General features: G+C 38.5%; 1 protein-coding gene across 1 annotated transcript in view; it reads left to right on the top strand.

Annotated features, from left to right (window-relative positions):
- LOC131586215 (pleckstrin homology domain-containing family A member 5-like) overlaps nucleotides 1-15,581 on the top strand; it is a 59,488-nt gene that overhangs the window by 31,535 nt on the left and 12,372 nt on the right.

Here is a 15,581-nt window from a genome sequence, read left to right on the forward strand (position 1 = left end):
AATTTTCAGGCCAAAATATTTAAATAAATTTGGCTTAGGGAGATTAAAGTTTAATCTTTTAGGAAGAAGATTCAACAGTAAGATATAACAAAAATCCCTCAAGGCAGGAAGTAGTTTCATGAATGTGAATGTGTGTTGATTTTTAACATGGAAAATGGTGTATCACATTGGTACCTACCAAAAAAATTATAAGTTGAATTTATTGCATGACAACTCATAAATTAAACTAAATGAAAACAGCAACAACAAAACTAAGAGAAGAGCAAGAGCAGAAGGAATGACTCAATACAGTGCTAATAAAAGTTGTTCAGCATTAAGGATTTTTAGATTTTGAGTTTGTTGCCTGGGCAATGGGGCAGAGTCAAGCATCTCCCAAGGCTTTTGGTGGTTAGAATTCACCAGCAGCAGTGATAAGAACATCAGAACTTCTGAACTAATGAAGTTGAATAGCTGTCACAAGTGGTAGGTACTTCAGGACTATTTGAAGTCGTTCTTCTGGGTGAGAAGGTGCTTGAAGTGGCAGATGCATCCTGAAACCCTCAGTGCAATCTGAATATGGCAGAAAATGGACTACACTATATATGTTACATAAATAAGTGTAAAGAACCAAGGTAGGGGAATAATGATTGGAAACTTGCAAGATGTGGAAGCTGAGCTGATCCTTTAATGAGTCTACTTTCATATAGACTTCAGCATTTTACAGTGGTTTAAGCGGTTTCCTTGCTTAGATGTTAAATTTAAGAGGCTGCTTTACTTCTACACTTTTACCAAAGGTATTTTTGTGTCATTCTCTTAGGAGAGTCAATGCAGCAAGAGATGTTCCTGTTATTTATAGCACATCATAAAGAAAATCTATAGCTTACAGTCCACAAATTAGCATGTATTTTAATGTGTCTTAGTTCTTGAATTGCCAGAGTGCATCCCTGAGCTGTCAGGTTATCAATTTTTAGATATTTTGGGAGGAGGGGATGCACAGAAGTGTATTTGAAAGTCTTCCCATAACCTCAAGTAACCCTATGGAACTAATAGTTTCTTTTTTTTCCAAAAGTAGACAGGCATTAATTGTGTATATAATATATGAGAGGATTTTTCTCATTTGTATTTTATCTTTAGTAGATATCAACTGGCATCTTAATCAATTAGTTACAGATCCTTATCAGCCCTTGATTCAAGTAGCTCTTACATGTGAAAATACTGAAGTGTCTCGCTTTTTCTTCTGAGAAATGTTAGGAACATAATTTTGCTTCTGCAAGAATTTCAAGTGCTAAAAAAATATAAAATCCTGGTAATTTTAAAACTGGTAGCTGCAATATGCATGCATGTTATGGATATGATTAACAGCCACCTTCTTCTTATCTTCCCATCGACTTGAAAGAGAATCTCTTGGAAGTCTTCTGTCTGTCAAAAAGTAATTTATAAATGAAGCCAGGATACTGAAGTCTGCATTTGAATTTTACTGCACCTTGGGGGCAAGAGGAAGAGCCCTTTTAATTTAAATCCACATCAAAGAGTTCTTTCACAAATTGTCCGGAGTCAGGATGGTCACAGCTTGACATTCACACTTGTGACAATGAATAATTCGCTCGTGTGGTTTCATATGGAATTATGGAAAAGGATAAGATTTAGCAGTGCTGTGGATTTTTAGCAGCTTTTAAACCCAGAAAAAAATTATCTTTTTTTCTTTTTTTTTTTTTCCAAATTAGTGGAATCACTGTGAGATGATTTTCAGCTTCTCTGCCTGCTGGGCAATAAGGGTGTCCCCTCTGCTGGTCTGTTCATGACCTGTAAGCAGCCTACTAATTGGAATAGATTACAAATTTTTTTTAATTTTTTTTTTTTTAAGTGATCATATTCAACTGAAATGTCTCAAATAAAACCAAACATCTTGCCACTTGCTTGCCTTAGAATCTTCTGTTTGTTGGATTTTTTATGAGATAATGTGACATTCCCCCATTTTTATATAGCCTGGCTGCTGGCATGTTTAAATTCTGCTTCCTACAGAAGTGAGAATAAGTTATTCCGTGTGGTTGGTTTACCTCTGAGTTTTATTTTGAGACCAGCAAGACTACCATGCAAGTTTGGCCAGCTCCCTCTGTTGGAAACTGGGGAGATTTCTGTGCTGAGCATCTCTGTGAGCATCCTTTCTTCCACAGATCATCCCTCCAGGAAAATGTGGGCCTGCAGCTCTACTCTGTCAGCCAAGAGAGGCCATGGAAGCAGAAATAGTAGCTTAAATTTTCCTTTTCCTGTGCTCTGTTTCAGGTGATAACCTATGGGAGTAATTTGTAGCTCCTCAGGAGTGTTTGAAACCAAAACCAAACCTAATGTGTAGTGTCCTTGGCACCAAGGGTTTTGCTTTTAAAGTTCTGTTCCTGTTTCTTCTACTTGTTTCTGTAGTCAATGACTGTAAAATGTGCTTGTTATGATCTGTTAATTGCTCACATGGTTTTAAAACAGGCTATTACTTATTTATCAGCAGGAAATGGACAATATTCAAAATAGTATAATCAGTTTCTGATGTATTTCCCTGCTTGTTTTCCCATCTGTTGAAAAGTTTTTATGGATTGTGTCTGCTCAGGATTTTAAACGTTTTGTGATGTGCCTTCTATCAATTAGTGAATCTTTTAATTGACACTTCTTTCCTTTTAGAAAAATCTGATAGTCTTTGGTCTTGGAAGAGTGCCTTCCATTATGTAATCCTTTGCTGCTGCTTTCTGCTCAGAAATCTCCAAGTTTTGAAATGCCAATTAAGGCAGCAAAGTAAAAATTCTTAGTTTTTTAAACGTTTACCTTGCACACCATTAAAAATGGTCATGAAGGCCTATTTTTCTTGCCTTTCCTGTTTTAATGAATCCTAGAAACCTTTTCAGCAAAGAGAGTCACACAGGATGCATTGCAGTTATACAATTGTTATATTAAACACTTAATATCCGTAATCTATAAATTTTATGCAACCTCTGGCTGAGCATAGGTGCTTAATTTGTACGGGCTTCATTTGAATATTTCATGTAGAAATGGAAAAATAATTCACTATCTTTTATTTTAGCGCATAAAGACTGCCAACATTAGTTTTAATTGTAACTTTTACAGCAAAAGTGACTATTGTGGCACAGACAGCTGTAAAAATACAGAACAAAAATATGAAATACGTCATATTTTTCTCACTTCATTATGAAGCAAATTGCTATGTCCATGGTATAGTCCATAATATCTGTGTTTTCACAAAGCAAACTGACTTTTCTTTAAGGAAGAATTTACTGCAGGCAGAGGAGTTGTATTTAAACAGAGATGCAACCAAACTTTGGCTGCTGAGTTCCTTAAAAGATTGTGATGTGAGCCCCAAGGTACTGGCAGGAAGGGCTTAGCTGAATTACTGTGTAGGAAAAGGGGTCCCTGCAGGTGTGAAATACAAGTTCCAGCTGTCACACAGGCAGGTGTTGGTTTGAATTTGCAGTGTCTGCGTTCTGCTGCAGCAGAATCACTGAACTGAAATGATTTGGACCCTGGACACAAACTCCCTGGCCAGTTAGATATTACTGGGAAACTCGCAGAGGCAAGAGGAATACACAGTTGTGTTTTGCAGGAAGCACATGGAACGTGTTTCACAGTAGAAAATATTTCTTTGAACCTTTCAATTTTGTAAATGGGAAAATGGTTCTGGTTTCAACTTCCTCAGTACAGGAACTGAACTGAAATAAATCCAGAAGGGAAACTTGTACATTATAGCCCAACTAATGCATTTCCACCAAAAAGTTGCTTGTACTGTGTGCTTAGCAATTACTCTGTGTTTAAGTTTTCCTTGGAAACATTTGGATTCAGTAACTCTTCTGATGGGAGCAGTATTTTGATCTCATCAGAAGTCCAAAACAGCTTAAAAATAACAATACTGTTAAAAAGAAATCTGTTTTGCTAAAGGTATAGTCAAGGTGCGTAATCCTGAGATCACGAGAACTGATTGAAGCTGCATTGTTCTCTGGGGATATTATTCTTTTCTTTTTTTCTGCACAGGAATTAAAACAGGTCTGAAACAGCTTAAATATGAAGAGTTTCTTAAGAAAAGTACTAATGCATTGAGATCTCTTCTTGCCTAAAGCATGCAGAAAGTTGATCGCTATGGATCCTATAACTTGTGGAAATTTACAATTTTACTGAAAAAATGGTTCCCTCTAAAGAAAAATAAGAAGCGCCTTTGTTTGTACTTCTGATCTTCATCTTCAGATGTATTTCATGTGCAGATTTTAACATTTTAGACTTGGAAGGTAGTCGTAAATGGAAATGTAAAGACATTCTGCAACCACATGTAGAATACTTCGATTTTTTTTTAAAGCTTGAATATTCCTGCCAGGTGTTCATCTCTACTTTATATCCTCAGTTATCCTCCTATGGTTTCCTATTCCCATTCTAAGCATTTCTCACATTTCCTTACCTCATGTGAGTGCATTCATTTCCCTACGACCCCCCACATCTCCATATGAAAAGACTGGCAAGAATGTTAATAGTTGTTTAAGCAATAAGCAATTTATGAGGGTCACCCCATCCCTCAGTATTTCAGTTTTTATTCTTGCCAGTAAAATGTTTTTTGTTAACTTCTTTTCCTTTTTTGTTTGTTGAGAAACAAATGATGGAGAATCACACATGAAAATGTCATTGTTTGGAGGGTTGGACTGTCAGTGTGTTTGAGTGTTAAACAACTCTGGTTTGTTATAAATGGAAATTCAAAAGAAGTGATAAACTTAAAATGCATAGCAACTCGTAGTTGCCATGGTGCTTCAACTTGAAGTAATTTTCTTCAATATTAAAATGCTTTTGGGGTATCGCTTTTGCTTTTAAGTAGTCACTCTTTAAGAAGGAAATGGCTCTGGGGAGAAGTAACGGGAAATTATTTCGGAATATTTGATGTGACAACCAATGAAGAAGTGTCAAGAAAATTCCTCAGTGTTCTAGAATGTTTGGGACCTGTGTTTTTTTGGCAATGGAGGCTTTTATGGCACAACTTCACAAAACTAAAGACATTAGTTCTAGACATTAGGTGGGTTAGCGCATTCTTGCTCCCAGTTAGGGAGAGGGTCATGAGTCAGTTCTTCACGAAACAAATACGAAGTTGAGTTTGTCAAATTCAGGAACCTCAGTCCCCAGTGTGTCCTGTCCCTTTGTGTCAGTCAGTGGATGAGCGCTTGTCCTTCTCCTCCCTTCCATCCGCGATGTTCGCCTACCTGCAGCGCTTCCTTCTGCGGTAATCAGAAAGATGATTTGTCTGGATGTGCCACTTTGGAAAGACTTTAAACTTCTCCCAGAGCTGTGATGATGTCTCACCTCGGGAATATTCGGTGCCAGAGCTATTGAAGTGTTAGGCTTGGGTCCCCCATGTGGACCCGAGCTGCACTACGGCTCCAGCTGCTGGATTTACTCTTTATTTTTCCTGCCTCTCTTTGTTTCAAATGAGCACCTTCCATATGTTCTTCTTGCACGAGACCTTTGACTTCTTAACAAGATATAAATAATGAAGAATTCTATCAGTTACTAATCATTTTATTGTGTTCTTGGAAACAACAAAGGCGTGCAAAAGCCTCCAAAGTGGTGCATGACTTTGATACATAAGTAGTTATAATCCCAAACTGGCAGTGTAGAAACTGGCTGTAAATGAATTTGCATTGAATTTCATTTAAGGAGTTCTAATACTGAGCATTTCTCTCTGACTCTTTAGCTTCATTGCATGTAAAAATCAGTAAAAGTGTCTCAGGAAATAACTGCAGGAAGTTGTTGGTTTTCATCTTTCTTCCATAAAATACTTTCTATTTTAAAGGCATAACATTTGATTTTTAAAAAATAGAGTTTAAATCTGCTCCTTTGCTGTAGTCACACAAAGACTGCAGCTGGTGGAATCTTCCTGTACAGTGAACAGGCCAATTAATACAAGTTGCATAATATAAACTTCAGATTGCAGCACTGGCTTCTTTAAAGAGCTTGCATCATGTTCATTCAAATGATCAATGCTGTGTGAACCAAACATGTCAGTTAACTCAACATGACCATGTTCAGAGTTAATTTGGGCCTCTGTATTTTGACTCCTGCTGTATAGCTTGGAAACTCAAGAAAAAAAAAAACCACTGCAGCTTGTAGCTTAAAAGTCTTTAGTTAGGGTTCACTCTGCTTCTTAGGGAACCATCAGTAGAGAAGTAAAATAACTTGTTTTTCTAGGAGTAAAAAAAAATGTTGCCTTGGGTGTATTTTAGAGTATTTTGGTTTTTGGTTGGGGTTTTATTGGCTTGTAAACAACAAGCATCTTTCTTTTCTAATTAGTCACTGAAAACATAACAAACTAAATATAAACAGAACAAACTAAATATAGCATGTTTTGAATGCCATTATTTCAGGCTGAGGCATAACAGGGCAGTGATTTTCTTAACACTAAAAGATGACCTCTCCAAAAAAAGCAGCATTCTGCAGCTGTTCAAAGCAACCTAATGGGTAAAGCTGAAATTCGTATGCAGCTTTATCCAGGACAGTAGGGCAGTGAGTGGTTATTTACTCTTGCTAGAAAGCTCTGTGCGTTCCAGCAAGGTTTTAAACAATTTCCTCTCAAAAACAAGCAATAAAATTTTGCATATTTTACATCTCCACGTTGGGTTCAGAGCTGAGAAATTATCTGGGAAGCAGTCAGAAAAGCCGTAGTGCACACTGCCTTCTAAAGAATGCCTTTCTGACCCTGTCACATCCCTGCAGCGGCTTGTGATGAGAACCAGAATGTTTACGTTCTGCTTCTCAGTCTAATGCTCCACCAGCTCAGGAGCTCTGTCCTCGTTTCCAGAGTCAGGAATAAATCACATCACTTCAGAGAGCAGGTCGGTTTTTGAAATGTGCCTTCAGATTAGTCTTTCTGTCTGTCAGCAGTCAGCACAACTTAAGTTGCTTTTTACTCAATTAAGGTGACGTAACCCAGCAGTGCGGTGGACGTAGCTGAGCAGTCTGAGAAGTTTGAGGTAATTTGCCTGCCAGCAAATCCTGCTGGAACCTCCACATCAACAATACTCGAGTTGTTATTGTGAATGGGATAGTGTTTTGAGTTAGAATTCCTAAGGGATTTAATCTTGTAGCTTCAGGCACCTCAGAAGTTATTTCAAAAAGGTTGCCTGTGTTGGCACTTACACTGTGTCCTAGTGATTTCTGGGCTGACTTTTTAGACTTTCCTTACACACCAAAAGTGGTTAAACCAGAGAGAAAGATAGAACTTGACATGTTTTTGAAGCTTTCTTCCCAATGCCTCTGCTCTGCTTTCACCTCAAAATTCCCTCTGCAGTTCCTCACTGGTAATTCCTATGCTTTTATAGTTTCAAGTGTGTTACCTCTATTGTGTCAGATTTTAGGAAAGGGAATACAAGGCTCTTCTGTGCTGCTGCTGTTCCAGTGAAGCTCATAGTTATAAGAACATTTAGCAGCTCCTTCATTACCCATCTGAAGTTGTGTATTCTGTCCTGTTCAATTCCAAATGCTTCCATAGCTTTTAGCAAGACGGCTTTGTGTTTTGTGCAGTAGAACTGTAAATTAAATAATCTCATTCATGTAGCTTCTCTAGTCGAATACCAGATGCTTCCAAAAGGTGCTGTTGCTCAAGGAGCTTCTTACAATGAGAATTTTTCAATTTATCTCTTGTTCCTGCTTGCCAGCAGATATCAGTGATGACAAACACAACCTAAAACTGTGAGAGTTGCTACCAGATTGACACCACCGGAAAGCAGTAGATTTTTACCTAAAGAAATGTCAGCTAGGACATTAAATCCTGTGACTTCACTGTAGCTGCTGTGTGGAGCCCGTGGATCTCATTGTCCTAACAGCTGAGTCTGTAATACCCTCATGATTGGGTGTTCTTTACCAAAACAATCTGCAGTGTTAAGTGCAGCATGTGGTTGTGTTGCTGCTTTAAAAACAGGCAGAATTCAGTTCAGGACATCTTCACATCAGCATCAGAATCACCATCAGTTTCAGGCTTCTGTTTTTATCTGCTCTGTGGATCCCTGTGGCACTCTGGTGTAACTTTGTGCAGACAGAAGCCTGTTTCCACATCTCCTAAGTGTGTTCCAGCTGGCTTTTGAAATAAAACTGATGCCTTGAGGAAGCTGCTACCAGTGCCTTTAGGCTGTCACCTTGGATTCGTTCCATATGAAGTAAGACCTTGTGTCTTGACTTTGGTTGGTTTTTGTTTGGTGTTTGTGTGTTTTTGAGGTCCCACTGAGAAAAGATGCCAGAGACTTCTTAATGTCAGGGGAGGGGTGGGGGATGGTGTTTATGAAAGGAGTTTCATTTCTCAAGTCAGAAGTAATCATGATCTCTTAAGAAGTGTGTGAGGAGTAATAAATCTTAATTTGTGTGAGATGAGAGGCAGTTTTGGATGTACTCCAAGGAAAAATGGTACCTTTAAAATGAAATATTTACTTCTAATCTTTATTTTCTTTGCAAGGAACCTGTAGAGGTTGTTTGGATTCTTAATTTTTAATATTAGGGTGGTATCAAGAGGACTGAACCTGCTCTAAAAGGGGGTGAAGTGAGAAGAGGCAAGTTAATACAACTGTTTGTCTGACACAAAAAGGGATGCCCTAACTAGGAGAGTTAAAACAGTCGTAGAGACATGAAATGAAAAGTGAGAATTCAGCATATAAGAAGAGAGAGTGGAGAAATCCAGAAGGGAAATAGGAATACATGTTATTTTGTTAAGGTGACTCTTACAGGATATGTATAACAAGCATTTAATATCTAATGTAGTATTGGTAGGGGAACCCTGGACAAGGAAGTCTCTAAGTCTGGGAAAGGTCTTTGAAGCGTGAAATAATTGGGTAGTTTGGCTGGGGGAGCTCCAGAGTGTTTTGACAGCCTAATGCAGTCTGAACTAATTGGTAGTTTATGAGCTTGATCCTTGTTCCATTTGAGAGGAGGGACTGGCATTGAGTGAATTGTCTTTGGTAGTGCTTTGAACTGCCTCTATGACTTGTTGGAGTTCTTCCAAGTTATCTCCAGCTTATTTCTTTATAAATACGGCTCATTTTGTCATACTTGATGTCCTCCTCTGAGAGTGTATGCATTCTTGTTATGAGATTTGGTGCCTCAACTTGGAATTAGTGGCAAGGCCAGATTTGCCACTGGTGTAGTCTGGCACATAACCCATTCTTCTTTCTTTGTATTCATTTTATTCTTCTCTTGCTCTCCCTGCCTGGCATGTCAGGCAGGAGAAGGGCAGGAAAGCTTTCAGATGCAATGGATTGCTTCAACTCCAGTAGGGCCATAATGTTTGGTCTTTTGGAAGACTTTTGAGTCTGTTTCCTTGCTGAAGCTGCTCCTCTGTCATTCTTAGGAGCATCCTGGAAATGGACTTCTCTGGTCAGCCTTGGTTGCTGTAGAAGCTCATATCCAGTCAATTGATACTCAAGTCCTATTAAAACCAGTCCTGTCTGAAGTGCTTTTGGCAGCAAAGAATCTCTGAGTGCTGCAGGGGTTGGTACTGAAGATTTCTGTGTCTAATTTTTCCCTGTATTCTGGAATTATGAAGCACTCACATAAATATGCAAGTATACATAGGTAAGCTGTAAAATATTCCAGTAAAGAGGAAATAACTCCTTATTTAAATTGCAACATTATCTTATTAATAATTTATTCATTACATGTAAATTGATCCTATATTATAACTCTCTCCATGGACAAACTGTTCTCTTCCTTTTTGTTCCAAAATTAATTTTTTTTTTTCAATACTGAGGCACTGGTAAAATGGACAAGTTGGATCAGTACCCCTGTTGCTCCTTTCCAAAAATACTATGCCTACAAATTAATATTGGAAAAGCTTTTTTTGTCTAGTGCTCATTACAGTTACTTAGTTCAGGATTGACAGTGGTTATATGGGGGAAATTATTTGGTATTAAAATGTGCAATTACTGTAAGTTCTTATTAAAAATATACACAGGATGAGTAAAGAAATAGATATAATTAGATATTCAATCCAGTTAATGTTTTTGATGCCACAGTTATGAAGCAAAGCCCATTTGGGTATGGACCATTCCCAGTCCATCACGGTGGCTTGTTTTCAGTTCTCCTACAGTTTTATGGTTTCTTCATTCTCAGAAAACAGCAAGGAAGGAACCTCAAAAAACACTCTATCTGCCTCATTAATGGAAAGATTTGAGCCGTGACAAAAGTGGTGCAGATGAGGAGGCTGTTTTAGATGTTCATGCAACGATTGTTGCTTTGGAAGGAAACTCTGAGGCAGATTTTTGGGGCTTGAAGGATAAAGTAAGTATTTCTGTACAAAAGGGAAGTTTATTCCCAAGTTGTAAGTACTGTGGTGACATGTTTGCTTTGTTTAAAAGAAAGTGTTGGTATTATTCTAAGATCAACATGAGATTTCTCTGTAATACTCTATCCAGTAAGATTTCCTTGTTGCAAGATCACTTTCAAGCCCACATGTAATTAACTGGCTTACAAAAGCATCTTGATTTCCCTGTCAGCAATGCAGTAGTTTTATGATAAGAGCTTGCTAATTCTTATGTCCTTGCTGGAGGACAATCTTGTTCTTGCATTCTCTCTTGCCAGGATTTGGTCATCCTGGATAGAACTGGTAACTGAATCTTAGGGGTTGCTCTACAATTGATCTGTTTTATTGTGAGAGTGCTGCAGAGGTGCATCCTCAGCCATAGAGATCAACTAAAAATACCCCCAAATACTTAAATACTGAAGATATGGAGTGTGCCTGTTGAGGATGAGCAGGGCTGGTGATTTCATCCATACTAGGAATTTTGGATTGTGAAAGCCCGGTGTCCCCAGTTCCATTTATTAGAGTGGAAACCTGGTTAGGGTGAATGAGCCCCTGTTAAAAGCAGTAGTGGATTTCAGAACATGCACATTTCCACTTTCTTCAACTGTCACACATCAAATGTACTGCAAAAAATAGTGAAAAGGTTGTAAATCCATGGGTGTACCACATTTAAGCAATAATCCGGTAAAATCACATCCAGCGGGTGCAGACTTTGAGATAACAAAAACTGTGCAAAGCGATCAGAGAGTCAGGGAAACACAACCTGTAAGGAGAGATTATGTAGCCTACAGAAGAGGGAGCTGGAAGGAACTCCAGAAATACACTAATAATAGCTGCAGCAAAGTGAGAGCAATTGGTTTTCTGTGTCTGGTAGCTGGGACAAGTACTAATGCTCTGAAGCTGGAGCTGGGAAATAAACAACGTAAAAAGAAGAATATTCCTGATAGTTTCAAAAGCCTTGGTGGGACAAATTACAGTTGCAGTCTGTGTTTGTAGTCATGGTGTTAACACACATCCAAATGATTGTTTTGTTTATTAAGCATGTGATCAAAGCATTCAAATATCTAGCTATAGCCTAGATTTATTGGCTAAGAATGTGCTCTGCATGAGCATTTTTGTTTTTATTTTGAAATTATTATGTCACTAATAAGTTGACATGTGTTAAACTTTCACATTTATTTTTGAATCAGTGTTTGTTCAGTCTTGAGATTTTTTTTTTGTTTGTTTGTTTTTTTGGTGCTGCAGTCTGCATTGTGAAAGACTTTACAGACGCGTATTACTTTTAGGATGGATTTATTAGCTTTCCAGTAGTAATTAATCAGGTACATTCTGTTGCATATTGTCTGCATTTTTTGGTCTATTTTTCCCCTCTCTGAATGTAAATCTCATTGAAGTTTCATTCTGTGCTTATATGGATGATAAGATATTAATCCTTGACTGAGTTTTCCTTTATCATGTGTAGCGCACAAATCAAAATACCACTTGGTTTCTGGGCTAAGAAGGGGATTTTCTCAGGTAAAGCTGAGGCAGCTGTATGTGTTTATAATGGTACCAGGTATCAGAGCAGCTGTATTATGTGGTAGCTGTGTTCTGTGGTATCTATTCAATGGTTATTAAAGTGGTTATTATATAAATACTGGAACCAGTATTATGTACTATAACCCACTGTCTGTTACCTTTAGGAATCTGCCTTGCTTTGCATGCTAAACCAAGTGCTTTCTTTGGGGAGCCAAATTTTTTTTATTTTCCTTTGTTCATCTAGTTACCAAGATTTTACAAGTAAATGCTCCTGCAGGGAAATTAATTTTGTCTTTTGGGAGTTAATGCTGTGTTTCTTAAAAATATGTGTGTAGCAATGGCTGAATGGACTGCCTGGGAAACGAGTAAAGAGTCTTTTAGTGCTTTAGCACTCAAGAGTTGTTTTCTGTGATTGCTGGCAAAATTCTTGATGGAAGGTGAAGTCAGTTCACCTGAGTTAGGATGTTAACCTTGCTGTGATGTAATGTGGGGATAAAAGGGTTAGGCTTGAAGTTTGGGTTGATGCCTGAAGTGCCATTAGTAATTAAATTTGTGGTGCAGTGTGAAAATATTGTTGTTGGGAACAATAGATTTTTTTTTATTTGTTAATAAACTAGTTAACTGGGAGTGCAGGTTCTGTGCTCTGGCATTAATATTGATTAAACATATTATTTTCTAATAAGTGGAGGGGAGAAAAGCCCCACAAGCATCAGTTTGTTCTCATAAAGGATTATATACCTGTTTCAGAACAATTCTAATGCATTCCCTAAGTGCATATTCAGGGTAGGATTTTATTGTAATCTTAAATGTTCTATTTTGTTATTACGCTGATACCCATGTTCCTATGCAAAAAAGCATTAAGGCTGCCTTTGGGATGTTTTGTCAAAGTGGTTGAATTTTATAGCTCAGTTTTAATTGTCTAGGAAATGGGGGGTTGCTTTTGTTTTTGTTTTAATCAATGGTCATCTAGAGTATAACCTCAGAATGGTTGTACTAGGCAGACAGACCTAAAAGACCTGTGTGTGATGAATGTTAAGACCTTGAGGAAAAAATACAATGAAAATAGGGTATCTACTGGGTGTGTGGGTGTAGCTAAATGCTGCACCAAAGCATGTTGTGGTATTTTAGTACTTTTAGTCTGCATATGCATGTGGGTTTTTTTGCTCTCTAGGATACTTTATGATGGAAGATAAAGAATGTGTTCCATTTGTTTCTTTTGATGAGCAAAACTTGCTTTTCAGTGAAGCTGCTCATCCGTCCCATCCGTCCCATCCGTCCCATCCGTCCCATCCATCCATCCATCCATCCCTCCCTCCATCCCTCCATCCCTCCATCCATCCCTCCATCCATCCCTCCATCCATCCCTCCATCCATCCATCCATCCATCCATCCATCCATCCATCCATCCATCCATCCATCCATCCATCCATCCATCCATCATGATGAATGATGATGAGTGCAGAAGGAATTTTCAGTATCACTTTTCAGTGTGGCTCCCCAGTTTGTCTTTCTGCTTTGTCTGTGCCATTTCTCTCGTGTGCCTCCTCCCCATTCTCTGTGCTTGAGTGCAGGTGACCGCGGGCTCTCAGAGACCCTCCGTGTTCATTGCTGTCCCTGGGGCTGGAGTAGGGCACAATGCTGCATCTCCATGGCCCCTGGAGTTCCATGGTGACAGGGTTGGCTGCTGTTCCATGTTTGCTTTTTGACTGCCTCTGGGCTTTTCTTTTCCAGCCCTTTTCTGAGAGGCAGCACCTAATCCAAGCCTGATGCCTGGCTGCGCTTCTGTTCCCTGTAAGAATCCCTTTTCAATTAATGCACCCCTTTCAATTGCTATCTTGTATCTCAGGCACAGGCTATTGTGGGTTTTCTCAGCAGCCCTCTTCAATCAAATTTCCCTGTCCTGAATAATTTTATATCAAGTGCAAGTTATTCCTGTGCACTTCACTTGCTTTTTCAGGGAGTTTATGAATATCTTGAGTATAATGGGTCCCGTATTCTGCATATTCCTACCTGTACATACACGGGGCTCAGGTTTTGTTTCATTACTGTGAGACTTCTTTAAGAGATCTGAGTGAAGGACTTAAAAAAAATAAAAATCACATTTTTACAGATAACCATGTGGCTCTGATTAATATGATTCCATTACAATAAATGTGAGAGGCTTTCCCCTGCAGAGGTGATACTAATTTTCTTCACGGTATACTCTATACATTGAAATTTCTATTAATTATGTTCTTCTCTGAATACCTGATAATTATATTCTTCTTAATACCCGATAACCACCCAATAGAGGCTGAACTGGGAAAAAAGCAGAGAAGTGAATAAGCAGACAGGATCACCCTTTGGTATCCACATTCTTTGGATAAAACCATCCTCTTACATGTGAAGAGCAGCCATTATGTCATATTACTAATTCTTCTCCTTATTTCCTTAGAATAATTAATATTACTTTAAAGTAATATTTTTTTTTAAAATACTAATTTAACCAGGTGGTTTTATTGCAGTTCACTTATGAGTTCTCCAAAATAAAACTTCCTTAGTGACATGCTTTGGGACGCTTTATAACTCTCTTGCCTATAAAGAAATGCTTCAGTGCTTCTAAGGGGAACTTGGTTTCTCCAGTGAGAAAAACGTGTTTTACTGTGGTTTTGCCTGTCTTAAATGTATTTTCTGCCTCCTCAGATCAAACCTCTTCTTAAGATTCTAAGAGAATTTTGTCTGTTTGGAGCAAGCCTCTGTTCGATTTTTGTGCCATATGCCAGAGGCAATTTTTCTTGGCCTGCTGAAATGCAGCTTTACGTTTTTGCTTTCCATACTTGGACCGGGTTCCACCTTTTGGAGGGTCTTTTTTTTCTTGTGGATTTTATTTAGTGGCTTTTATGTTTTAAAGATTACGACTGAATAAGAATTGGCTGCTGTGTTTACCCAGCAGCTCCTCTGCCTTCCCCCCAGCTCCCTGCTTTCTTACTTGCAGCTGAAACAGAAAACTCCTGACTTTCTGGTAGATGGCAGCATTTACTGCCTGTTCTCCTGCCCATCCCAGTGCTTGCTGGAGGAGCTGGATTCACTTAATATGTGGGCAAACACGTTAAAGCCAAGAGGGAGGAGGGGGGGAGATTCTTGTCAGCTTTTTCCCAGACTTGGAGCAAGGATGCCATCCATACCTTTTGGAACGTGGCTTATGCTGAGCAGCTTGGCTCAGGAGAGGTTTTTCTTTTTCAGATCCTGGTTGTGTGGAATTTCTCAGAGGAGATTGAGTAGCTCAGCCTCTGAGTAAGAGGTGATGCTTCTCTGTTGCACAAGTCTGAGTACTGGATGCACAACCTATAAATACAGGGTATATAAATAGTATATGTTAAAGATTACTTAAGGTGAATTTGAACATAAAGACTAGGATTATTCTAGAAAGAAATCTGTCATTAATGTTGCCTGGCTTTAATAGCAGAGATTATTCAGGCTGTTTAAATCAGGTGGTATTTCCAGTCTTTCTTTCAAGCTCTCAATATTCTCTTCTCTTTGCAAATTTTCTGTGAGAACACACTTGATGTCCAGTTTAACATTTTACTTTGGCATAAATTTAGAAGTGAACTGAGAGGACAAAAAAGCAGTGTTGGAGTAGGATGTGGAATAAAATGCAATGGGGACACAAATGAGGATGATGTGGGAAAAGTAGGTATGTCAGGGGTAAATAGAATTGCAATATTTGGTGTTTTCATCCTTCCTGTGGAAAAAAAAAGCATGACTGGCTTCATTGGGTAACTGTGCTTTC

The sequence above is a fragment of the Poecile atricapillus genome, chromosome 18, assembly GCF_030490865.1.
Source record: "Poecile atricapillus isolate bPoeAtr1 chromosome 18, bPoeAtr1.hap1, whole genome shotgun sequence".
Taxonomy (NCBI): domain Eukaryota; kingdom Metazoa; phylum Chordata; class Aves; order Passeriformes; family Paridae; genus Poecile; species Poecile atricapillus.